Genomic DNA, 27480 nt, shown 5'->3' with positions numbered 1-27480 from the left:
CCCACCTGAACACACACACACACACACACATACAGGCAATGATGTAGTAGAAAAAATACACAGTACAGGGAAGCAGGAGACCCGAGTTCTAACTCTTTCTGGATCTCCCATCAATTATGTTCCCATCAATAAAATCATCAGTGGCTCTAAATAGAGGGGGAAGGCTATGGCTCCAATTCTAAATGCATATTATGTTTTGTTTGGTTGAGAGAACTGAAAAAAAAAAAGTTTTAAATAATCGCCTGCATAACAAATATAAGGAGTTCTGGTGGTGTAAGGGGTACAATATTTGGCTGCTAACCAGAATATCGGCAGTTCAAACCCACCAGCTGCTGTGTGTTAGGAAGATAAAGCAATCTACTTCTGTAAGGAATTACAGCCTTGGAAACCCAATGAGGGTCACTATGAGTCAGAACCAACTCTATGACAGTGAGTTTGTTTTTTGGGTTATAACAAATATAGAGACTTTGCCTAAAAGTTCTAGGTTTCTGGATCATGACATATATTCTCCCACGGCCGTATCTGTCTGCTGCTGCATGGCACCACCCCCTTTACATCTGACATATTATTGGCAGAGAGCCACAGTCCTCACCACTCCCAAAAGTAGTACACCTCACTGGTTCCACTGCCTCACCGATGTCCTCCATGTCCCTTACTTATGAGTTATGACTTCCATCCTCAAGTTAGGAAGTTTGTGTTTCTCAGCAAATGAACTTCAGCCACTGAAGGGCAAACAGAGATCTACCGGGAGAGGTAACATTAGCCCTAACCCTAGGAGACTAAAAGTGGCCAGTGAACAATGTCAGGAAAATCCCACTTTCTTCTATCATTAGAGAACAAGCCTCACAGTAGCCAGATCTTGGGCAACTCCTTTCCTTCGTTTGGGCTTCAGTTTCTCCATGCATACAATAAGGTGGTTAGAATGAGATGTTCTCCAGGATTCTTCTTAGTTCTTGAGTTCTTTGGTTCATCTCTCTTTTGTTTTCATACATGTGACTGAACACAATATGTTGTATTCTTACCCACAGACATATTTATGCATCTTAATGACAAAAAAAAAAAAAAAAGTTTTACCCTCTACCAATTGTAAACCCTGATCTCACCTTCCATCTCTCACCCTCTGACCTCACTCCCTCTGCTGGCCTCCTTCGTGACTAAATTCAGCCATTAAGCTTCCAATGAATTACCTGCTGGTATTGTATAAGAGCAGCTAGAAGAATTAGTCACCTAATCTCCTTGCTTATCAGTGTTCTTTCCCAGCAGCAGACAACAACACAAGATTGTTCAGCAGGTACCAGTTATTCAACTGGGGAGGGCACTGATCCCGCCCACTGTTAGCTGGAGAGGTGGGGAAAGGGGTGACAAAAACTTTGTTTTCCTCTCTAGCTGGGTTCCTAGAACTGTAGTAGAGAGATCTCAGCATCCTTGAAATGGTTAAAGGGAGGCCAGGTTTTAATCCCAGCCTTTAGTCAGCTCTGTGGCCTAGGACAAGCCCCTTCCCATTTGGGGGCTACTAACTAGAAAGTTCAAAGTTCCAGTTCACTCAGAAGGAAACTCTGGCAATCTGATACTGACAAATCAGCAACTGAAAACTACTGAACACAAAGGCACACTGCCATCCAGGTGATTCTGATTCATAGTGACCCCCACTGGGTTTCTGAGGCTGTAAATCTTTACAGAAGTAGATTGCCTCACCTTCCTTCCACGGAGTGGCTGTGGGTTTTAACCGACAACCTTCCAGTTAGCAGTCAAATGACCTAGGGCACTGCCACCAGAGCTCCTTGTATGAAGTACAGTTCTCCTCAAACACATGATGTGGACATGAGTTGAATCGAAGGCAATTGTATTTTTGTTTTCTTTATAAAATGGATACTTCTTCCCAACTCTAAATACTCAAGGATTCTTTACAAAGGAGGGAAGTGATGAAGGTGGCATTCCAAATAACACTGTATTCAGCTTTGCCATTTTCATTTGGGGTTTCTCAGAAATGGAGCAAGGCCCAGGTCAGACACAATTTTTGAGAGTCTGGGCATATTAAAAAATGAAGCAATGCCAAATGTGAGCTACAAATACTGTGATATTAATTTACATTGAACTATGCTGACTCAACGGCATACAACAACAACAACATTCATGCTATGAGTCAAAAATGTTACAATGTGATGTGATTGTACTGTTGTCTCTGGGTGGTGCAATGGTTAAACACTTGACTACTAACAGAAAGGTTAGCAATTCAAACCTATCCAGAGGCACCTTGGAAGAAAGGCGTGGGAATCTACTTCTAAAAATTCAGCTTTTGAATACCCTATGGAGCATGATTCTACTCTGACACATATGAGGTCACCACAAGTCCAGTCATAATCAACTCAGTGGTAACTGGTACTGGTAAGTAGGTGAAAAAAACCCTTGAATGGGGAGGCTGGGCATAAAGGCCACTCAGGACAGGCCTGGGATGGGCCAGGATTTCACTGCTCACATCCTTGGCACTGATTTGAGAAGCAAACAAACAAACAAACAAAAACAAATCCACGGTTGTTGAGTCAATTCTGACTCACAGTGATCTTATAGGACAGAGTAGAACTGCCTCAAAAGGTTTCCAAGACTGTAAATCTTTACAAAAGCAGGCTGACTCATCCTTTTCCCATGGAGTCGTTAGTGGGTTCAAACTACTAACTTCAGTTAGCAGATGAATTATTTAACCACTACATCACCAGAGCTCCTTGATCTGAGAAAATCCTGTAAGAAATAGCTTCCAAGTGACAATGACCTTCTCCTTAAAGTCCATTTCATTCAGAACCAGACTTACAGTGGGTGGTATCAGGCAAAGGACACATCTGCTTGTGCTAAGCCCACAATTCTCTTCTCATCTCCTTGTTAAAATGCAAATCCTCCTGGGAAGGGTTGCAGACACTCACACTTTAGTGTGGATTAGTTCATAACAACAAATGAATGGATAAACAAAAGGTGGTATATCTGTACAATAGGATAGTATTCAGCTATAAAAAAAGAATGACTATTTGACATGGATGAACCTTTAAAACATTATGCTAAACATAATATACCAGATATGAAAGGACATACATTGTATGATTCTATTTACATGAAATATCTACCATAAGCAAATTCATAAAGATAGAAAGTAGAGGAACATAAGCATTTGGAGGAGAGGGAGATGCTTAAGGGACAGAGTTTCTGTCTGTCGTGATAGCTGCACAACACTCTGAATATGATGAACACCACTGAATTGTACATTTAAAAATGGTTAAAATAACAATTTTTGTTATGTATGTTTTACCAAAATTCAAAGCTAGTTAATCATCTCTGTTCAGATGTGACTCTACTTGATCAAGGATTTCTATGAAGCAGAAGCCCAGGACACCAGACACTGGCCAGAAAGGCTTGGCTGGGCTAGAGAGGAAAAAGCCACAGGCTTAGAATCTCATTCCTGTTCTATAGTCTAGGGACCATGGGCAAGTCTCTTCATTTCTCTATTTTTACAGGTACAAATGATGCTAATGCATCCCTCCAAGGCTGATAACCCAATGAAATATTGTAGGCATTGGGCTTAGAAGACAAATAAGTCTCCACTGTCACAGTCTGCTTGGGGAGGCAGACAAACAAGAAGTAAATTATCAACAGTGAATAGTGTTGTTTGCAATGAAGATAATGAAATAGGGTGTTTGGCTAGAGAGTGACTGGAGGTGGAAACAAGTTAATTCAGGGATAAAGAAAGTGCTCCTTGAAGAAACAATATTTGAGCCAAAGCATAAAAAAAGAGCCTTCCTACAGATATAAATGGAACTCATGTTGTAGACAGGAGTTGCATGTACAGGGCTCTGACAAAGGGCAGCTGAGGGGAGAAATGACAAGGGGGCCTTGCAGCTGGAGCAGAGATGAGGGGTGGGGAGGAGACAAGGTTGGAGAGGTGGGTGGAGTCAGCCTCACAGGAGGTCGCAGGGGTCATGGGTTTTATTTTAAATGAGTTAGGAAGCCATTGAAAGAGGTTCTTAATATATGTGAAAGCATTTTAATATAGAGGAAAGTGTTTTGTAAATGCTAACATGCAAAGACAATGTACTATTATTATCATATGTGTGTATAACAACTTTGCATGGTAGTTAAAATATTAAATTGGCAGCTTACTCCTTCACTTTCCTCAGTGAAAACTTGAAGGAACAGGAGGCTGAGGTCTTAGATATGAAAGGGCTTTGGGCTGCCTTGCAGGCCATGATGCATGTGTTGTTCACGAGGGAGGAACTTCCAGAGCCCAGGCTTCTAGCCCTGGCCTGAGAGTCAAGCCCAGGCCTGAGGCTGCCCTCCTGCTGCCTGTTTCCTCACTTCATGGAGACTGCGACCTGAGGTTTGTGCTCACTGTTCACCTGCCTCCCAGAGTAGCTTTAATGAATACCTGAGGAGGTCTTTGAGCCCTCTCCATCGAAGAACCCAACATCACCTTTGGGGCTTTCCATTCAAATTTTATTTCTTTAGAAATAAAAGCTCCCTCAGAGAAGTTTAGGAGCTTCTCTTGTACTCTCTGAAGGCACCAAGCATATATCACAGTTTGTGATTCCCTGTTTTGGGGGGTGGTCTGATTGATGCCTGGTTTGCCCCTTGAGCTGCCTGTTCCATGCGTCTGGGGACTTGCTTGAATGTCCATGCCTTCTTAGACAATCAAGATTGGCTATGCTGTGCTGCTTTAATGAACACCCTCCTACCTCAGTGACTAAAAGCAATGAAGGCTTGCTTTGGGTTAGGCTCCGTGTCCATCACAGGATGGTGTGGGGCTCTGCTCAGGCTCATCGGGTCAGGGACTCAGACTTCATTCTAGATAACTTCTCAGCACAGGGCTTCAGGGGAAGAGCAGGGAGGAGAGGAGAGTGACACATGACACTTCTGCTGACATCTAATTGGCTGGAACCATCCCATGTTGTTGCCAAACTTTAAGGGCCAACAGTACTAATGTCTTTGTTGTTATTAGCAGCTGTGAAGTTAGCCCCAGATTCATGGTAACTATATGCACAACCAGAATGAAACACTGTCCAGTTCTATGCCATCTTCATGTTTGATTATGGATCAGAGCAGTTGCGATCTGTAGGGTTTTCACAGCCTGTGTTTTGGAAGTAGATCACCAGGCCTTTCTTCGTTCTCTGGAAGCTCTACTGAAACTCTACTGAACCTGTTCAGCATCTCACATGCTTCCACTGAGAAATGAGTGTTGGCTGCACATGAAGTGCATCAGCTGGGAATTAAAGCCATGTCTTCTTCATGGAAGGTGAGGATTCTACCAGTAACCAACCCGTGGCCCACTTAACTTTGATCCTGTTGTTGTTAGGAGTCATGGAGTCAGTTCCAACTCATAGCGACTCCATGTACAATAGAATGAAACTTTGTCCGAACTTGCACCATCCTCACGATCATTGCTTGAGCCCATGGTTGCAGCCACTGGATCACTCCATTTTGTTGAGGGTTTCACCTCTTTCACAGACTCTCCATTTTACCAAGAAAGATATTCATCTCCAGCAATTGGTCCCTTTTGACAACATGACCAAAGCATGAGAGACAAAGCCATTCTTGCTTCTAAGGAGCATTCCAGCTGTTCTTCCTCCAAGATGGATTTTTTCATTCTTCCAGCAGTCCATGATACATTCAATATTCTTTACCAATACAAAAATTCAAATGCATCAATTCTTCTGCAGTCATCTTTATTCATTGCCCAGATCTCACATGCATATGAGGCTATTGAAAATATGATGGCTTGGGTCAGGAACACCTTAGTCTTCAAACATCTTAACTTTTCAACACTTTACAGAAGTTTTTTTGCAGCAGATTCAAATGAGATATGTTTTTATTTCTTGAATGCTGCTTTCATGAGCATTGATTGTGGCTACAAGTGAAATAAAATCCCTGACAACTTCAATCTTTTCTCCATTTATCATGATGTTGCTTATCAGTCCAGTTGTGAGGATTTTCATTTTCTTATGTTGAAGTGTAATTTACACTGAAAGTTTTAATTTTTAATTAGTCTTTAATTTTCGTAAGTAAGTACTTCAAGTTTACTTCAATTTCAGCAAGCAAGGTTGTGTCATCTGCATATTGTACATTGTTAATGAGTCTTCTTCCAATCCTGATGCCGTGTTCTTCTTCATATAGTCTTGATTCGCACATTATTTGTTCAGCATACAGATTAAATAAGTATGGTGAAAGGATATGACCCTGATGTCCTCCTTTCCTAATTTTAAATCACTCAGTATCCCCTGGTTCTGTTCAAACGACTGGCTCTTGGTCTATATCCAGGTTCCTCATCAATACAATGAAATGTTCTGGAATTCTCATTCTTCTCAATGTCATCCACAATTTGTTATGATCTATATAGTCAAATGCCTTTGCATAGTCAATAAAACACAGGTAAACATCTTTCTGGTATTCTTTGCTTTCAGCCAGGATCCATCTGACATCAGCAATGATATCATCTTTCCATACCCTCTTCTGAATCTACCTTGAATTTCTGGCAGTTCCCTATCAATGGACTGCTGCAACCATTTTTTAATTTTCTTCAGTAATATTTTACTTCCGTATTATATTAATGATATGGTTTGATAATTTCCACATTCTGTTGGATCACCTTTCTTTGGAATAGGTACAAATATGGATCTCTTACAGTCCATTGGCCAGGTAGCTGTCTTCCAAGTTTCTTGGCATAAATGAGTGAGCTCTCCAGTGCTGCATGTTTATTGAAACATCTCAATTGGTATTCTGTCAATTACTGGAGTCTTGTTTTTCTCCAATGACTTCAATGCAGCTTGGACTTCTTTCTCAGTACCATTGGTTCTTGATTATATGCTACCTCTTGAAATGGTTAAAAATTGGCCAATTCTTTTTAGTACTATTACTGTGTAACTTCCATCTTCTTTTGATAATTTCTGCATCATTCAATATTTTGCCCATAGAATCCTTCAATATTGCAAATTGATGCTTCAATTTTTTCTTCAATTCTTTCAGCTTGAGAAATGTTTTTCTCAGCATATTTTTAATTTTAATTTTCCAATTCCATGTCTTTGCACATTTCATGATAATATTTTATTTTTAAGCCACTCTTTAAAATCTTCTGTTCAGCTCTCTTACTTCACCATTTCTTTCATTCTCCTTAGCTTCCTCCACTTAAGAACAAGTTTCAGAGTCTCATCTGACATCCATTTTGGCCTCCTCTTCATTTCCTGTCTTTTTAATGACCTCTTGTTTTCTTCATGTATGATGTCTTTGATGTCATCCCACAAGTCATCTGGTCTTCAGTCACTGGTATTCAATGCATCAAATCTGGTCTTCAAATGATCTCTAAATTCAGGTGGAATATACTCAAAGTCATATTTTCATTCTTGTGGACTTGTTTTAATTTTCTTCAGCTTCAACTTAAACCTGCATACGAGCAAACCTGATCTACAGTTGGCTCCTGGTCTTATTCTGGCTGATGATATTGAGCTTTTCCATCATCTCTTTCCAGAGATGTAGTCTATTTGATTCTTGTGTATTCCATCTGGTGAAGTCCATGTCTATAGTCACTGTTTACATTGTTTAAAAAAGGCATTTTCAACAAATAAGTTGTTGGTCTTGCAAAATTCTATCAAGTGATCTCAAGTGTCATTTCTACCACCAAGGCCATGTTTTTCAACTACTGATGCTTCTTCTTTGTTTCCAACTTTCTCATTCCAATCATTAGATCTTGATTGCAATCAATACATTTTGATTGCATTTTGGTCAATTTCAGACTATAGAAGTTGGTAAAAATCTTCAATTTCTTCATCTTTGACTTTTGTGGTTGGTGGTTAAACTTGAATGATAGTTGCATTAACTGGTCTTCCCTGTAAGTGTACTTTGACCTTAGGCCCACTGAATCAATATCTCAGATTATGGGCCAGGTAATCTGAGTTTTCAAAGCTTCTATGGGGCTTGGAATCAGTGGTTAAAGAGATCCCTAACAAATCAAGGAACCCACTGGATTAGGAGACAGTAAATCTGGGTTTTAATCCATTCTCTGCCCCTCTGCCCCTATGTGTTCTTAGTCATTTCCCCTCTCTGAGCCTTAGTTTTCCCATCTGCACAAAGTGAGGTGGTAGAATAGGTGTGAAATCCTTGGGTGGTGCAAAGGGTTAACACACTTGACTGCGAACCAAAATGTTGGTGGTTTAAGTCCTCAGAGGTGCCTCAGAAGCAAGGGGTAATTATCTACTTCCAAAAATCAACCACTAAAAACCCTATGGAGCACAATTCTACTCTGACACATGTAAGTTTGCCATGAATTGATTTGACAACAAGTGAATTTGTTTTAGAATAGATGTGGTTTCATATCCTGTCTAGCCTTCCTTTTCTGTGCCTCCAAAAGCCCCACCTTCCCTGCCTTGGTCCCCACATCCAATTGGCCATGACATTTCTGTAACTCAGGGGGTGGGCCCAGGAGCTGGAAGGCAGGGTGCAGAGGGTGGGTGCCTGGCTTTCTGCCCCACTGCTGCTGGAGCTGGGCCCCTAGCGTGGGCTATTGTACTCATGGGAGGTCTTAGCTAGCAAGGCCGCCAGCCTGACTGCTCAGGCGCCAGGGCTGTTTCATTATTTCATCAAAGTTCATTATGCTGGGGAGGAGACCAGTAATAAAACATGATTACAAGTGTCTCCAATGAGCACTTAAAGACATAATTCTGGGTGTACATTCTGCTGCATCCCTGCACAGAATGCACGGAGATTTGTACCTCTGCAAGATGCCAGGTTTTGCTTGAAATGAAGTGAGAGACTTCTTAAGAACTCAATTAGATTTGTTTCAAGACTGAATTTGTTATACAGAGGCACAGTGTGCCATTTTGAAAACACATAGTTAATTATGTGTGTAAAAGGCAGGTACAATGACCAAGGAGACACCGTGGGACTTTATTGCACTCAAGCATATCAGATGTCAGCAGCAAAGGCTTGGGGAGAAGCTACTTTTCTCTTTTCCTACCTTCCTCCCTCCTACACTCCCTTCCTCCCTTCCTTCCTCCTTCCCTCCCTTCCTTCTCTCGCTCCTTCCTTCCTCCTTTCTTTCCCCTTCCTCTCTCTCCTTTTCTTTGCCTCATTTTTCTTTCTTTCTATCTATGTATATATCTTGCTCTTTTTCTACCTTTCTTTCTTTCCCTGCTGGGAAGGTAAGAGATGACAATTTATAAGACAAAGCTAACAAAAAGGGACCTTCTGCCTGTCTCATTTCCTCTACAGTTCTTCCCAGGGATACCTGTATCCCAGCCATCAGCTGACAATAAGGTGTTTTTTTCCCCCTTCTGAGAGCTTAGATATTAATTTAATATTAATGTTATTAATACAGTTACTAGATACTAGGGAAGAGTCTCTGTGTGGCACAAATAGGAGCTTGGAAACTAACCCAAAGATTGGTGGTTCAAATTCACCCAGAGGATTCTTGGAAGACAGTTGGTTGCTGGCATTCTACTTCCAAAAGGCCACAGCCATTGAAAATCCTATGGAGCACAGTACTACTCTGACATACATGGCATCGCCATGAGCTGGAATCAACTTCATGGCAAATAGTTTGGCCTTTTTGGATACTAGATACTCAATATTATACCCTCCTGATGGTTGGCAGGGTTAATAGCCCAACAAAGGAAAAGCACCAAGGACTCAAAGAGAAGGAAACTGTTAACTCCCCTAGTGCTGATGGGGCAGGGAGGAAACCGCAGTCAAGGAAGAGGAGCCAAGGACAGGAGTCTCTGAACACAGCCACTGCCAACCAATGACCAGGCAAAGATGGATCTGAGGAATGGGTGAATAAATACAGGCACACTTAGGCGATATTGTGGGTTCATTTCTAGACCACCGTAATAAAGTGAATGTCACAATAAAGGTTGTTGTTGTCATGTGCTGTCGCATAGCAACCCCTCCTTGGGTTTCCGAGGCAGTATCACTAGGGAAGTAGATTGCCCAACCTTCCTTCTGAGGAGTGGCTGGTGGGTTTGAACCGCCAGGCTTCCGGTTAGCAGTCAAGTGCCTTAGGCACTATGCTACCAGAGCTTCTTCACAATAAATGTAGTCATGTGAAAATTTTTGGTTTTCCTGTGCATATAAAAGTTATGTTTACACTATACTGTAGTCTATTAAGTGTGTAATAACATTAGGAAAAAGTTGAAATATTGTGAGAATTACCAAAATGTGACACAGAGACAAAAAGTGAGCACACACTGTTAGAAAAATGGCCCCAATAGACTTGCTCAATGCAGAGGTGCTACAAACCTTCAAGTCATAAACAGTGCAATATCTGTGAAGAATAATGAAATGAAGCATGCTTGTCTTTGCCTGCATTCTCTCTTTTCCAACCTTCAATCTTCTACTATACCTCCAAACCAGAAGTCAGAGAGCAAGGGAATCCAGAAACTGCAGTGGTGGAGACCAACCTCTCTGGTATAGAGCACAGAGCAAAGTATCTAGAGCAGCAAATAGAATATCCAACATAAATGTTATAGAGGATGAACTTTTTCTCTATTTTCCACATTAAAATGTGTAATATTATACCTGGTAGTATAGTGTCTAAGGCATTTGACTGCTATGACTGCTAATCAGAAGGCTGGCGGTTCAAAACCACTGGCCACTCCTCGGAAGGAAGATTGGGCAATTTACTTCCATAGAGATACTGCCTTGGAAACCCAAGGAGGAGTCACTTATAAGTCGGGATCAACTCGATGGCAGTAAATGTGATTTGTATTATCTTCAAACTATCTAGGTTCAGACCAATTATTTTGTTTTGTAATCAAAAGTATCTTGGAAGATAGGCAGGGTAAGCATTATCTCCAGAAAGAGGCAGCACATGTGTCTATGATAATTTGGAAGTCTCAGTAACAGAGCAAAAATTAAAATGTAAGTCTTAGCTCTCATGCTTTTGCACCATCTGTTTAAAACATGTTTCCCCTGTTTATGCAACTCTCAATAGGGCCAAGTTGGGAATAGGTTTTGACTGACAGTCAATCCTGGGTTTGAGCCCAGCTGCTCAGGATGTGGGTTGGAAACCAAAAAGGCATAACTGTATGGGGAATTGTTCTTGTGGATGTATGTTGGGCAGAATTCTCTTGGGTTGTGGCTGCATAGGCCCAGACAAGGCACATCTCTCTTTGGTCTTAGTTCCTGCTGCTCAGGTCATGCCAGACTCTGCACCCAGGCAGCACTGGACATGGCCAGCCTAGGGGGGTGGCCTGGAGGTGAGTTCTGGCTTTTCCCCTGACTCACTGGAGCCCTTCTCCTCTGAGGTCTGGTTTCTAATTGGTTTCTGTTGTTATTGTTGGCTGTCACGGAGTTGGTTCTTGACTCATGACAAGCCCACACAACCCATTGTGATCCATAGGGTTTTTATTGGCTGATTTTCAAAAGCAGATCACCAGGCCTTTCTTCTTAGTTGTCTTAGTTTGGAAGCTCTGCTGAAACCTATTTATTATCACAGCAACATGCAAGAGCCCACTAAGACATAGATGGTAGTTGCAAATGAGGTCTTTTAGTAAGGAACTGGATCCCAGTCTCCTGCAGGAAAGTGAGAATTCTACAGCCAAACCACCAAGCCTCTTAGTTCTATTCTAGTCCTTGTAAAATGGGAAGGTTGGGCTAGGCAATGCAATTAAAATTTGTCTCATCTTTAAGAACATCTGAGAAGGGTGTTAAGAAGAGTTTATCCCATTCCTACACTATGGATGTTAAATAAGAATCTCCCTAGAGGGGCCAGGGAATCAGTATTAATAAATGCCCCAGCTGATCCATTACATTTTTAACTTAATTTTTGACTATATAAGATATTCACAAAATTGACAATTGACACAGTATAATGGGCAAGAGTAAAGTTTCCTTCCACTTTTTCTCCCAGCTACTCGGTTCCTGCTTCCATCTGCAACCAGAGTTAATGATTACATTCTTCCAGAGAAATTGGTGATATATAAGCCAGTAGGTGCCAGGGGACCTCTTTAAAGTGTTAAAAACAAAAACAAAGACAACATTTTGCTGACTAAAGTGCACCTGACCCAATCCATGGTATTTTCAGTTGCTTCATATGTTGTAAAAGCTGGACAATGAATAAGGAAGACCAAACACAAATTGACACATTTGAATTATGGGGTCAGCAAAAAATATTGTATATACCATGGACTGCCAGAAGAATGAACAATTTTGTCTTGGAAGAAGTACAGCCAGAACTATCTTTCAAAGTGAGGATGGTGATACTTCATCTCATGTACTTTAGACATGTTATCAGGAGTGATCAGTCCCCAGAGAAGGACATCGTGCTTGGTAAAGTAGAGGGTCTGAGAAAAAGAGAAAGATTCTCAATTGAATAGTTTGACACAGTGCTTGCAACAATGGGCTTAATCATAGAAACAATTGTGAAGATGATGGAAGACTGGGAAGTGTTTCATTCTGTTGTACATGGGGTTGCTATGAGTTGGAACCAACTCAACGGCACCTAACAACAACAGAAAATACATACATATATATATTATTTATCCTCTCTATTTCCTTTACACAGATTCTAGCATACTATACACATACTGTTCTGTATTTTGCTATCTGCATTTGATATGTCTTGGAAGTCATTCATATTAGCTGATAAAGACGGTGGTGTCCTGGAGCCTAATCAGACCAACTTGTAAGAGAGCATCTCTTCCCAAACCTCACATTGGTACCTTGAAATTGGCCATGGGGGGAGGGACGTATTTTTAGTATGCAAACAGACAGATGCTAGAGTCAGGGTCTTATATTTTTCCCCAAGTGGAGAATTGATTGACCAGTACACACTGGAGAAAACCAAAAACAAGTAAACAATAACAAAAAACAGTTGATTCATATTAATGACAATTCCATATGTACCACCCCCCAAAAAAAAAAGCCCAAACTCACCTCCGTTGAGTTGATCCCAACTCACAGTGACCATTCCTCCTTGGGTTTCTGAGGTGCTATCTCTATGGAAGTAGATCACCCCATCTTCCTTCTGAGGAGTGGCTGGTGGGTTTGACCACCAGCCTTCTGGTTAGCAGTCAAATGTCTTAGGCACTACGCCACCAGAGCTCCTATATGTATCACAGTGTATCCTTATTTCTTTATTAATGTTTCAATGGCCATAGTAATCTATTATATTAAAAAAAAACTCTAAAATCTTACTGCCACCGAGTCAATTTTGACTCATAGCGAGCCCTCCTTTGGTTTCCAAGGTAGTATCACTACGGAATTAGATTGCCATATCTTCCTTCCATGGAATAGCTGGTGGGTTTGAATCGCCAGCCTTCTGGTTAGCAGTCAAGTGCCTTAGGCACTACACTACCAGAGCTCCTATTTAATTTATATTGTATATATATTATTATTATATATAATTATATAGTGTATATATTGTATACTATATACGTTGTATATTATATTAAATATATAACAAAATATATAATACTATCAATCCCCTATTATTTGACATTTAGGCTGTTTCTGATCTTCTGCCAATGCAAACAATGCTGAAATAAATAACTTCATACATACATCATTTCATATATGTACAAGTTAATGACACATTCCTAGAAGTGGACTTTCAAGGTCAAAATTATCTGCATTTGTTATTTTGACAAGCATTGCCTCCTGGCCCACTGAGAATCTGCAAACAGTGCACTCTGAGAGGGATAGATGAGAACATTGTTGCTTTCAAGTCTTCTACATTATCAATGTTTAAATATCTTTATATAAGGTTCATGATGAATAAGGTTGAACATCTTTTCATATATTTACAAGCCATTTGTAATTCCTTTTCTGTTACATACTAGTCCTTTTGATCAGGAAAGTTTGAAAGACCTGTCTCATCTTGTCTTTTTTTTTTTTTTCTCCTACCTCCACAAACGGGGACACTGAGGCCTTGAGAGGAGGAAGAATTTGACCACGCCCTTACAATATGTAGTGGCAGAACCCATTCCAACTCATAGTAGTCCTAAAGGACAGAGTAGAACTTTGCCCCATAGGGTTTCCAAGGCTGTAAATCTTTATGAAAGCAGACTGCTTCATCTTTCTCTGGAGTGGCTGGTGGGTTTGAGCCACTGACCTCTTGGTTAGCAAAGGAATGCCTTAACCACTGCACCACCAGAACTTCTTGTAATAGCAGAGAAGGGATTAAATTAGGAGTTGTGGTCCCTTAAAATCAATGGGGGGTACTAACAATAAGCAAGTCAACAGGAATTACACATTGCATTAAGTATGATAAAATTGACCAATAGTTATAAACTCTTGGGCCTACAAGCTAGACCAAAACTATGGACATTTTTTATTTTGCTGCATAGTGTTTGTTTAATTTTAAGTTAAAACTGTTGTCAAATTTAATAACAAGAAGATTTGACCTTGTAAGAATGTCTGGGTGTGTAAATTGGAGCTGACAATGGACAAGGTTGTGGTGGCTTCTTGGCCACAGCCAATTACCCTGAGGGAGTGAGTAGTTGGACCTGTAGGCTTGGGACCATGGTTGCAGGAGACATCAAGCTCAATTGGCATAACATACTGTACAAAAACATTGTTCTACATCCTACTTTGGTGAGTAGTGACTGGGGTCTTAAAAGCTGACAAGCAGCCATATAGATGCAACGATGGGTCTCTCCTCATCCAGAGCAAAGAATGAAGAAAAGCAAAGATGCATGAAAACAATTAGTCCAAGGGACTAGTAGACCATGTGATCTTTAACCTGTATGGCCATGAGACCAGAAGGACTAGATATGCCCAGCTACCACTGTCAACCACTTGGAGGGGGATCAATGCAGGAGATCCTGGATAGAGTGGGAGAACAATGTGGAACAAAACTCAAAATTATAAAAAGACCAGATTTTCTTGTCTTGTAGAGGCTGGTGAGACCCCTGAGACTACAGCCCTTAGTTGCCCTTCAGCTCTGGAACTGAACTCTCTCCTATGGCTTACAGCCAAACAAAAGACAGGTATATGGGGTAAATATTTACATCAGGTACATACACTCCTTGGAGCAATCAGTCATGGGAGAACAGAAGGGCAGTATTTGCACAGGGAGATAGCTGGGAGGGTGGGGACAGGAATGCATAGGAGAGAAGGACACAGGGAAGAGGTAACTACGAGAAAGGAGTGAGAAGAAAGCTGTTACCTCATGTAGAATAGCAGTCAAGATCTGGAAATAAAATGTGTATGAACTGCTGTAGGAAAATGAGTTTACTCTGTAAACTTTCACCCAAATCACAACAAAAATTAAAAAAAAAAGAAGAAGAAGAAGAGGAAGATTTGACCTGAAAATTCTTACCTCTGGTTTCTCTTGTGGGGCTGGGTGTGAGAAAACAGGAGTGTTTGCAGTGGAAGCAATCATCCGGACTGAAGGCAGCGGCTTTCTACAGACACCCAAGCTCCAGTTCAGTGCAGTCTTCACTGCTCCTTAATGTTTCCCTGATGCTGTCACCATGTGTCATTTGATTTGTATTGTCATCTTCTTATAATGAGCAGGGAAGTGAAATATTTCTTGTATCCATTTCTCTATCAAAATGGGATGGTGAAAGCTAAGCCCAGAGGACTGCGTGTTTAAAGAGAAATCTGAGGAATGTCTTTTTAAGTGAAGAATATCTCTATGTGTTTAACATATAGAAGCAAAGGAAAGAATAAAATGAATGAGTAAGTGAAGCAATTGTCTGTATAGACAACAATTTAAGAGCTAGTGAAATAAACTGTGGTACAAACCCATAAGCTTCTTGCATTAATGTCATCTCCCTGATCTTGGAAATATTTACTTTTGAGGATTTTCATACCATGGCCTCAAAAAACAGCAAGGACGTTTCAGAGATGACTAACTGATTTCAAGCAGGATCCAGGGGAATTGTCTTGCACTTGTTATGTGAGCCTGTTGATTTTACTCAGATGTTCTTATCAAGGATGGCTTGAAGGAAGATATTGGAGATGAGGGGGAGGGGCAGATTACTCAACCCCCTTGAGGTAACCCATAGTGTTACTTGGTGTTTCCCTGTCTAATACTATGAATCTATGTTCTGACCAGCATCTTGCAAAAACCTCTGTCCTCTGCCTTGGATGTCCTTCCACTGGTCAACTTTTACTTCTTTTGTGGGTAATTCAAACAATTTCCTGGTGCAGCAGGCAAATGGTAAATAAAATGTATCCTGTGGATAGTGTGTGATATATCTCTCTACTCAATTCATGGGGTAATGGATGAAACTGATGGAGCTGTTTTGTGTCCCTGGCACCTAACTCAAGTGCTTGGCATATATTTATTGTTGTTAGCTGCCATCAAGCTGGCTCCAAATTATGGTGACCTGTGTACAATAGAACAAAACATTGCCCAGTCCTGCGTCATCTTATGATGGTTGGTATGTTGAAGTCCATTGTTTAAGCCATTGTTGTCAATTCTCTCAATGAGGTTTCTCTCACCTTCACTGACCTCCACTTTAGCAAATGTGATATCTTTCTTCAATGATTGGTCCCTCCTGATGACGTCCAAAGTAAGCAAGTCATAATCTTAGGCAATATTATGTGATCTATAGGGCTTGCATTGGCTGATGTTTAGAAGTATATCACTAGGCATTTCTTCCTAGTTTGCCTTAGTTTGGAAGTACCACTGAAACCTGTCCACCATGGGTGATCTTGCTGGTATTTGAAATACTGGTGGCATAGCTTCTGGCATCCTAGCAAACAATATTCCAGTCACCACAGTAAGACAAACTAACCAACAGATGTCACATAGTAGATGACACATAAATATGTGTTGTGTAGATATACACCTTTGCCTATCTAATTGTGGCAGATTGGCATATTGAACAAAATGTGAGCTTTATAGACATTTCCATTTATTTGTTTTCTTTGTTACCACTTTCTTGATTCCCAGAATTATGATAACAAAGTGGAGTTGAACACGGAGTCTAAAGACGTAGGTTTGAGTCCCAGGTCTGACTGCCTACTTTTTTATGGTCTTGGGCAGGTAAGTCACTTAACTTCTCTGAGTTCTTAGTTTCCTAATCTGAAAGATGGGGAAAATAAGAACTCAAAGAATTGTTGTGGTTACCAGTGAAAGTGTGTAGGTGAAAATTGTAATAGCTGATAAAGTAACTTGTCCAACATATTTTTTTTTTTTTTGTAAGGTAAATCATTAAAGGAAGTACCACTTGTCATAACAGTGACTACAGTACTCGATTACATGAACTCCAAATTGTAATAACACAATCTGGATTTAAAGTCTAACTCAAATGTGAACCCTGGGTCTATTGCTTAACCACTGTGAGCTTAAACTTCCTTTAGCAAAGGAGTCATTACATTGACAAGGAACTTCCAGAAACTCAAGCTGGATTCAGAAGAGGATGTGGAACAAGGGATATCAATCATTGCTGGTGTCAGATGGATCTTGGCTGAAAGTAAAGAATACTAGAATGATGTTTACCTGTGTTTTACTGACTCTGGAAATGTATTCAACTGTGTGGATCATAACAAATTATGGATAACATTGGGAAGAATATGAATTCCAGAACATTTCATTGTGTTCATGAAGAACCTGTACATAGACCAGGAGGCTGTCATTTGAACAGAACAAGAGCATACTTCATGGTTTAAAATCAGGAAGGGTATGTATCAGGGTTTTATACTTTCATTATGCTTATTCAATTTGTATGCGGAGCAAATAATCTGAGAAGCTGGACTATTTGAAAAAAAAGGCAGCATCAGGATTGGATGAAGACTCAAGTAACAACTTGTGATATGCAGATGACACAACCTTGCTTGCTGAAAGTGAAGATGACTTGAAGCACGTATTGATGAAGATCAAAGACTACAGTCTTCTGTATGAATTAAACCTCAACGTAAAGAAAACAAAAATCCTGACAACTAGACTGATAAGCAACAACATGATAAATAGAGAAAAGATTGAAGTTGTCAAAGATTTTATTTTACTTGGATACAAAAGCAATACAGATGAAAGCAGCAGTCAAGAAATCAGACGTTATTGCACTGGGTAAATCAGCTGCAAAAGACCTCTTTAAAGTGTTAAGAAGCAAAGATGCCACTTTGAAGACTAAAGTGCATCTAATCCCAGCCACAGTATTTTCAATTGCCTCATATGCTTGTAAAACCTGCATAACGAGTAAGGAAGACTGAAGAAGAGTGTATGCCTTTGAATCGTGGTATTGGGAAGAACGCTGAAAATACCATGCACTGCCAGAAGAATGGATAAATCTGTCCTGAGAGAAGTGCAGCCAGAATACTCCTTAGAAGAGAGAATGGCCAGACTTCATCTCATCTACTTTGGTCATGTCGTCAGAAGGGACCAGTCCTTGGAGAAGATGTCCTGCTTGGTAACGTAGAGGGTCAGCAAAAAAGAGGAAGAACCTCAAGGTGATGGATTGACACAGTGGCTGCAATGATGGGCTCAAGCATAACAAGTATTGTGAGGATGGCCCAGGACTGGGCAATGTTTCTTTCTGTTGTACATAAGGTTGTTATGAGTCAGAGCTGACTTGAGGGCATCTAACAACAGTCCTTTCTTTATAATGTTAACACAGATTTAAAATATGATAATTTGGGAGCTCTGGTAGCATAGTGGCTAAGACACTTGCCTGCTCACCAGAAGGCTGGCAGTTCAACCCACCAGCCACTCCTCGGAAGGAAGGTTGGGCAATCCTACTTCCGTAGTGATACTGCCTCGGAAACCCAAGGAGGGGTCGCTATGAGTCAGGGCTGACTCGACGGCACATAACAACAACAACAACAATGTGTTTGAAAGGACCTTGTAAAATGAAACCCTCCCCCAAGAAAAGCTAAACCCACTACCATCAAGTTAATTCTGACTCATAGTGACCCTACAGGACAGAGTAGAAATGCCCCACAGTGTTTCCAAGACTGCAAATACTTACAGAAACAGACTGCTTCATCTTTCTCCCATGGACCAGCTGGAGAGTTTGAAATGCCAACCTTTTGGTTAGCAGCTGAGTGCTGTAACCACTATGCCCTAGAGCTCCTCTGTGAACAGAAAAAAGGAGTATATGAATAGAAGGGATTACTGAAACAAATAGTTTCTCTCCTTCATTGATTTGCCTTTGTTCAAGCCACCATTGTCTCTTGTCTGGGTTCCCACAACTGTCCCTTCCTATTCTTTCTACCTCCATTTGTAAACCCTTCCAAACCAGCCTCCCCATTTTGGCCATTAAGACGTGGTCATGTCACCTCCATGCTTATAACCCTTCATTGACTCCCTTGAACTTCAGGAAAGTGCCTAATTCCATACCTTAGTTTGAAAGGCTGTCATACTCTGGTCCTGCCCTCCCTGCCTGCCCAGCTCTTACTAACTCTGCTTTGTACACCAATTTCTAGCTTGCTTTATGAAAGACCTTCTCTCGCCTCTGGATCTTTGTACATGTGGCTCTGTTTGCCTTGAACACCTTCCCTCTTGAAGAACTATGTCTTGTTACTACTGTATCGCCTAAGAGCTTGGTCTGGCAGGTAGAAGACACCCAATAATCCTCAATTCAGTGAATTACTCTAGTGTTTATTTATCATGCACAATGTGCCAGGCACAGCACTAAGGGTGTTCACATACAGTATTCAATACATAGGTATTCCCACTATTCTAACTGTCTCTCATTTTTATGTACCACATAAAAATAGATATATAAACAAAGTATTTTGGCCCTAGAAAACAAGGTATTTTGCATTTCATTTTATTGAATACCTATATGTTTACAATACTTCCCTTATGATTGAATGGAAAATTATATAATTTTTTTTTAAATAATTCTGTTGCCTTTTTACAACCATAGCTATAAATACTTCCTCCATATTTTATTTTCCTTTTGGGAGAAGAGATGGGTTGCACCTAAGATTGCACTGGCTTTGTCCATCTTGTGGCATAAAGCTATCAGCAATCTACCAGGAAGCAGCCAATACTTTAGATCAGTGGGTTAAAACTTCAGAACCATGTTGACTGTTCATTGAAGGTGGTTCCCATTCTCACTGCTTCTCTTCCTCACTGGGTAATGTATAAGGCTATTTGTACTAGGATGATGAAACATAAATGAATTACATGCATCATATGGATGCACTAGTAAACAATTAGCATAATTTTCAAAGCATTTTTTTCCCCATTTAAGTCATCCCAGAACACCCTATCTAACCCAAACCATTTTAAGATACCTTAAGGTGGGGATTTCAGTATCTGTGAACTTAAACCAATGCTAGATTTGCACATAAATTCCATCTCCACCATTTACTAATCTATGTGATCTTAAGCAAGTTATTTTATCTTTCTATGCTTCATGATCCTTGTCATATAACTGGGTAATAAGCTTGACTTTCACTTGTGCTGTGAAAGTCAGATGGAGGAAGAGGTGCCAAACATCTAACATCATGCTAGGATGGGAGCGGGTGTTTAGGAGAATGAGGAAGAGTCTTCACCTCAAGGTCTATGACAGGTTGAGGGTGTCTCCCTGGAACATTCTGTCTAGTTTTCTGAGAACACATCTGTGCTCCTGAGAAAGGAAGGCTGCAGTCTCTCTGCCAAGATAGAGAAGGATGACTAGAGCAGGTGCAGAGATGTACTATCCCTGGCTTTCCTAAGTGTCACCCTTTGTTGTTGCTATTGTTAGGTTCCGTCGAGTTGGCTCCAAGTCATAGTGACCCTATGCACAGCAGAATGAAACACTGCCCATTCCTGTGCCAGCCTCACAATCCTTGCTACACCTGAGCCCATCATTGCAGTTACTGTGTCAATCCATCTTGTTGAGATCTTTCCCCTTTTTCATTGACCCTCCATTTTACCAAGCATGTTATCCCTTTCTAGTCACCCTGTGACCCTTGGGAGATCTTTAATGATATATTTGGGTCAATAAGCATCATTCATGATAAGTGAAGAAAGAGGAAACTGAACTTGTAAACAATTTTATTCTACTTGGATCAACAGTCAAGAAATCAAATGACATTGCATTGACATTGCATTGGGCAAATTACTGCAAAAGACCATTCTAAAGTGCTAAAAAGCAAAGAGGTCACTTTGATGGTTAAGGGGTACCTGACCAAAGCCATGGCCTTTTCATCATATGCCTGAGAAACTGGATATGAAAAAGGAAAACAGAAGAATTGATGCATTCAAATTATGAATATGAATTGGTGAAGAATATTGAATGCATTATGAACTGCCAGAAGAACAAACAAATCTTTCTTAGAAGAAATACAACCAGAATGCTCCTTAAAATGAGGATGATGAGTCCTTAGTTCGCTTACTTTGGACATGTTGTCAGGAAAAGAATGTTATGGTTGGTGTTACGTATTGAATTGTGTCCCCCAAAATGTATGTTGTAAATCCTAACCCCTATACCTGTAGTTAAGGAGGTCTGGTGGCACAGTGGATAAGGCATTTGATTGCTAACCAGAAGATCAGCAGTTCAAACCCACCAGCTGCTCTGCAGAAAGAAGATGGAGTGATCTACTTCTGTAAAGATTTACAGCCTTAGAAACCCAATGGGGGTTGCTATGAGTCAGAATCAACTCAATGGCAGTGAGTTTGGTTTGGTTTTATACCTGTGGTTATAATCTCATTTGAGAATAGGCTTTCTTTGTTATGCTAATGAGGCAGTATTGTATAGAATGTGTCTTAAATCAATTTCTTCTGAGCTATAAAAGAGCAGATTAAACAAGCAAGCAGAGATGGCAGAAAATAGATGCCATACCACATGAAAACTGCCAGGAACCAAGCAACAAAGCTGCAAAGAGACAGTGACCTTTTCCCAGAGCCCATGCCCTGAAACACAGAAAGACTTCCCCTAGAGTTAACCCCTTGAATTCACACTTCTAGCATCCTAAACTGTGAGAAAATAAATGTTTTGTTTGTTAAAGCCACCTATTTCTATAATATAGCAGGACTAGATAACTAAGATAGTTGGTACAGGGTCAGCAAACATGAGGGAAACCCTCAAGCAGATGAATTGACACAGTAGCCACAATAGACTCACACATACCAAGGATCGTGAAGATGGCCCAGGACCAGGCACCATTTCCCTCTGTTATACATAGTATTGCTATGGCTGGAACCAACTCAATGGCAACTAACAACCACAACAATGATGCCTTTAGAGAAAATATTTCTCTCTCCCTTTGAACTCCCTTCAGAGTCTGGAAGCAGAGAGAGCCAGCTCTTGAGTGAATGTTCCTTAGTCAAAGTCAGAGGAACAAAGTGGGAAAAGTGGTGGGTCAAAGAGACTAAATCTCGGGGAAATATGAGGTACCAAAGTTAGATCTGAAGGAACTGGACTGAAAAGACAGATAACAACGCATTTTCTGGTCACGTCGTGTGCATGGTGGTGGCTCCACATGAATTTCACAGACACCAACTCTGGTTCACTGGTATTCTGTGTCTCACCTGATCCACAGGTGGGTATAAGGGGTGTCAGGGGCTGCTGGGCACTCCTGAAGATGAGGAACATCAAGGAAGATGGGCAAAGAACTTGATGTTCAACTAAACAACTACAACCCATCTTGAGTTCAGCAAAGACTTGGATGCTTTTTCTACTACTGTTTTCCTCTGAGATTATAAACCACAAATTCAGAAAGACGGAATCTAAACACTTCAGATTCATTTACAGTTGAGTCAGCAAAATAAGCATTGGTGGAAAGGAAGTTACACAAGCTTCCTCCTGGAATCAGGAGTCCATGTACCCCCCAGCTTAACTAAATCAGCTGGGTCTGTACTTTGATTCTAAAGACAGAGGGGAGATGGAGGCTGGGAGACTCTCTTTCCTTTGTCCCCTTTTCCTCTTTTCTGGTCTTAATTACACAAATCCCACTCCTAGCTCCCTGCACTCCGGAAGCAGAAATCCTAATTAACAGTAACCAAAGGAGGCCCACAATCTATATTACAAGGTGCCTTATCTCAGTAATTTCAGAAGAGAAGTGAAAAGAGATGGATTTTTGAACCACTATTTGTCTAATAAACAGCCCTACCTCAGTCATTTCTTGCAAAGAAAGCTCTGTTGCAGTTAATCTACCTTGGCTCCACTGAAGGCCCATTATCATTTTTATCCGCCTCATAAATCGCCTTTCCAGATTACACCAAAATATACATTGCCTGACTATAATTATTTCAGCGCCCTCCCCTTTTCCTTTTTCATTTTGATCTCAGGTAAACCCCGTCATTACCCGCATCAGTGTGGCTTCCCCAAACGTCAAGATTAAAACGGACCACGAAGACTTACGCAAGAGTGAGTCAGCGGAGCAATTTGAACCAATAAATATCAAAGTCGTGTTTAAGCAGAGAACAATTCATTTGATACCACATCTGTCAACAGGCCTGCGGAGGATTTTCCTTCCTGGGGCTCCGCCCTGGAGGCTCAACTTTCTCTTCTTCCCGGTATGTCAGGGGAGCTGGATTTATTCTCCCTGGTGGACGAGCCCCGCCTCCTGGACAGTGGCCTGAGCCCAGGCCAGTGGCCTGAGCGCAGGCTAGAGGTTTCCGCACTGAGCTGCAGGCCCTTGCCCGCTATCAAAACGGCCTGTTTAGCCGGCTCTGCAATTAGCAATTCATTTTTATTGGTTGATGTGGGCCTCCAGCCAAGAGAGCTGGGATTGAATCAATATTCCTTTTATTATGTCATCGTAGGCAAATGAATTATGAAAACAAAAGCTCAATATGAAGCTGCCAATGCTAATTACTGGGTCGGATGCAGAGGCACAATACACAAAGGGCACTCTGTCCAGGAGGGAGTCGCCAGAGCTGCCTTCGCGCTAGGTTTGGGGGCTGCGAGGCCCACCTTCCCCTCTCCGCTCAAGCCCTGTGCTCCCAGAAGGTAGTTGGAAAAGATCTAGCCCAGTACCTACGGGTCCAATCATCTCTGATGCCAATGTTTGAACCAACTCAAGTCTGATTTGATTCAAGAAGGATTTATTGAGCACTTATTGGGTACCAGGCACTATGCTTTGCACACAACACCAAGGACATTATTAACTAATGTCACCAGACTGTGGTGGTAGAAAAGGCGTGGCTTTAGGATCAGACACACCTGTCTTCAAATCTCAGCTCAGATGCTATTTACTGTGTAAACATGGCCTTTCTGAGCCTAGGTTTCCTCATATATAAAATGAAGATAATAATATGCATGTCCCAGAGTTCCAGGAGAACTACCTGAGAAAATATGTGCCAAAATGGTTGGCACAAAGTAGATACTCAGTAAATGTTATCTCCTCTTCCTTGCCTTCTTGTTCTTCTCCTTCAGTTCTTCTTCTTTTCTTTGTCCTCCTCCTTCTCCTTCTTATTATAATTTTTATTCAGGAAGCATCCCAAAGACCCAGAGTAAAGAAACAAACCAAACCAGTTACCTTCGAGTCACTTCCGACTCATGGCAACTCCAAGGTTGTCAGAGTAGACCCGAGCTCCATTGGTTTCCGATGGCTGAGTTTTCAGAAGTAGATCAGTAGGCTTTTCCTCTAAGCTACTTCTGGTTGTACTCAAACTTCCAGCCTTTAGGTTGTTAGCTGAGTACCTGTTTGTACCTTCCAGGGACTCCCTTTGAATTCCAGGTTGTAAATATTCCCATGATAAAGAGCTTCTAGAGGTGATGGGTCAGAGAATGGGAGAATCAGACTCCCATGGAACATGGAGGGAAGAGAAATGGAGACATCTCATTCTCTATTATTCTACTGAAGAAACAGGGCATGTGTTGACAAGACTCAGGACTGGTATCACGGACTTGTCACCAGTGCAATCACATGAGGGCTGGTGCTCAGCAGGGCCTGAGCTTGCAGTTTCATACTCTGTGTTGACCATCTGGCAATTCATAACAATTTTATCATTGCGTTTGTGTTTTGTAAGTGAAGCCTGATGAAACAATGAAGCGTGCACTGAGGACTTGGAGCCTCAGTTCATGTGTGGTCCTACCTCCTGCTGCCTCCTTGTTTCCTGGGTTGGACTCTTGGCTGCCCACTCCTCTGCCTCTGCCCAGTGGTTGTACCACCCTCTGACCCTGGCAGCAGCTAGAGCACAGGTGCAGGGAGGGTCAGGATTGTGTGCATGCATCCCATGTGACAAGTTGCACATACACCCCTGGCATCGAAGAGGGTCTGCACTCACCCCCAAGTATTCACAATGTCCAAGGATGTGGAATGAGACATTACAAAGCAAATAAAAACACCATGACAGGTCAAAAAAGAGACTGAGGAAAAAAGAAAAAAAAACTTTTTCCTGCTCTTTGAACAATGGCCCCTGCATTTTCATTTTGCACTGGGCCCTTCAAGTTATAGAGCTGGCCTTCATGGACTTCAGCAGAATGGGACACAAATGGAAGCCATGGTTATTCTAATTCATTGCCATGCATGTGGCTCATCAAGGGCTGTTAAGGGAGGGAAGTCTGAGTTGAAGTCAGGACATCCCAAAGGGTACTAACATGCTCTTTGGAATCAAGTTCTGCTCCCACTGCTGTGTGACCTTAGGCAAGTTACTCTGCTTCTTTGAGAGTTCATTTTCCTATGTGTCAAATGAAGATGACACTGAGATTGCCAGGCAGATTCAATGAAAACATGCAATGGGCTTGGCACACACACACAAAAAAAACCTCACTGCCATCGAGTCGGATCTGATTCATAGCAACACCTCCTTGGGATTCCAAGGTGGCATCATTACGGAAGTAGATTGCCCAGTTTTCCTTGTGAGGAGTGGCTAGTGGGTTTGAACCACCAGCCTTCTGGTTAGCAGTCAAATGCCTTAGGCACTATGCACCAGAGAGCAAGTGCTAAGTAGGTATTAGCTCTTGTTTCGTTGTTGATAATGTCCCCATCATCATCATTGTCATTGTCATCTGAGTTCTGGTTTTGCCACCTGTGTGGCATTAGATATGTTTTTGCCATCTGAAAACACCTAGTATCATGCCTATTATGGTTTAGCATCTCAAACATTAATGATTGACTCCAAGATTCCCTGAGCGTCCATTCTCTCACCTAGAAAATGGCGATAAGAACAGTTTCTTGGCTACTGTGAGGCTCAAGGAGATAACGAAGGGGCAAGTGTGCTGGATATTTCAGTGGTCATTAACAAGTCAGGCACTAGGGTCTTGTTCCTGTCCTTTGCAAGCCATTCTGGCCAAACCTGAGGCCTTGCCTTTACCAAGCAAGAGTTGGCTGTTAATTAAAAGACCTGAGAATATCACAGGCATGTCTTTTTTTGTTCTTTGAGTTTTCTTTTTCTAGAATAGCATTTCTGAAATTATTTTTGGTGAAACAATTGCCCTAGTGAGTTAATGCTCAATATTGTTGTTGTTGTCATTAATGGTATCAAATTGGGCTGACTCATGGCTGCTCCAGGCATAATAAAACCAGATATTTTCCAAAAGAGCTTGCTTTTTTAAATTGAATCTGTCCTTTATTTTTTACCTGTCATCGTTTTCACATATCTAATCTTCTTTCAGTGGGTGATACAGTTAGGGATATCTCTCCAGAGATTGGAAAGATCAGAAGGAGAGGGAGGGAGGCTGGGGCTAGCTTGTTGGTTTGCCAAGCCCAGTGCTGGTACTTTCACCACCCCTGTGGTAGTACAGTAAGGACCTCTGATGGTGCAGTGCCTGAGGCATTGGACTGCTAACCGGAAGTTTGACAGTTCGAATCCACCAGCTGCTCCATGGAAGGAAGATGAGGCAATGTACTTCTATAAAAATTTACCTCCTTGGAAACCCAATGGGGGCTGATATGAGTTAGAATTGACTCAATGGCAATGAGTTTGGTTTTTGAGTGGTGATAGATTGGTTGGTATCTGGCTGTTAACCAAAAACTTTGGCAGTTCAAACCCACCAGCTGCTCCTCAGAAGGAAAATGGAGCAATCTACTCCCACAAAGATTTACAGTCTTGGAAACCCTATGAGTTGCTATGAGTTGGAATCAACTCCATGACAGTGAGTTTGGTTTGGTTTTGGTTTTGCTGTACCTATGAAAGAGCCCTGGAGGTGCAGTAGGTAAGCACTCTGCTGCTAATCAAAAAGTTGGTGGTTTGAACCCACAAGGTATTTTGTAAGAGAAAAATATGGCAATTTGCTTCTGTAAAGATTATAGCATTGGAAACTCTATGGGGGAGGTTTTCCCTCTGTCTTATAGGGCTGCTATGATTTAGAATCAACTATAGAATACTGGCAATGAGTGCTGAGGTTCAGTTTTATCATCTCCTCTGTGGAGATAAAAAGGAAGGTATCATGGCTTAATCTGTTAGAGAGCATCTTGTCTGACATTGTGTGTTTGGGGAAACTGAGGTACAGAAAGACATGGAACATACTCAAGGTCACACAGCAGTGGAGTAAGACCAAAGACTGTCCTAACCACCCTGAATCCTTCCATTAATCAATAATAGATGTTTTCCAGATATCAGTTACTCAAATACCACTTTCATAATTTCAACTGTATTATCATATCAAGCAAAATACTATATACCTGGTAGTTTTTTTTTTAATCACACAATATTAAAAAAAAAAAAAAAAAAACCCACAA

Source organism: Orycteropus afer, unplaced genomic scaffold (genome assembly GCF_000298275.1).
Source record: "Orycteropus afer afer isolate SDZICR_OR568_19922 unplaced genomic scaffold, OryAfe1.0 scaffold00306, whole genome shotgun sequence".
In the NCBI taxonomy this organism is placed as follows: Eukaryota; Metazoa; Chordata; class Mammalia; order Tubulidentata; family Orycteropodidae; genus Orycteropus; species Orycteropus afer.
This window is presented reverse-complemented; position numbering follows the sequence as displayed.